This window comes from Sesamum indicum, unplaced genomic scaffold (genome assembly GCF_000512975.1).
Source record: "Sesamum indicum cultivar Zhongzhi No. 13 unplaced genomic scaffold, S_indicum_v1.0 scaffold00245, whole genome shotgun sequence".
Taxonomy (NCBI): Eukaryota; Viridiplantae; Streptophyta; class Magnoliopsida; order Lamiales; family Pedaliaceae; genus Sesamum; species Sesamum indicum.
In genome coordinates, this window is record NW_011628139.1 from 21,160 (window position 1) to 21,903 (window position 744).

Genomic DNA, 744 nt, shown 5'->3' on the forward strand with positions numbered 1-744 from the left:
AAACAATATTTGAGCAGAAGCTCATCAGCTTCAATATTACCCAAACTGACTAAATACAGGAATATCACGAATAACGTCTACATAAGACCAAACTGTACAGAAAATCCTAATTTGAGGATTGTTCAAACAGCAGAAACAGCCTCGCACTCACAATATGGTATTAGATGATGAATGTATTCATCTTGGAAAGGAGACTGAACTGTTCGTGGTAATAACCAACAATGATAAACTGCGAAGGCCCTTAAAACCATCAGAAATTGAAGCTGGTTCTTGAATTAGAAGATAAAGAGGGATGAAAATTGGATTTGGACAGGTCAAGGGGACCAAACATCATAAAAGAAAAAGTGGCTTCATTAAAACTTCATGTAATAGAATTCATCATTCAAAAAGAACTAGCATGGTTCTGAAAATTAACCGATACAAGTCATAAGAAAAGCGGAAATCTCTGCTCACCAGATGCATACGAGATTATTTGCCTTTTCAATGGTGAAATATAATGCACCCCTTGGAATGCAGCAGGGCGCAGTGCATTGAGTGGTCTGAAATCAACGGAATATGCCTTCTGAAAGCCATCCAGAATTGCCATCATTGTCGAGTTTGCAGGTCTCCTGTCTGATTTATATCCTCTTAGCAATGACACCTGAGCAACCATGGAACGCTCATGATTTAGATAAATGTTCATGTCTTACAAATTGTCACATCTTAAGAGCTGGAATAACAAAGGAAGATTACGGGATAATTATA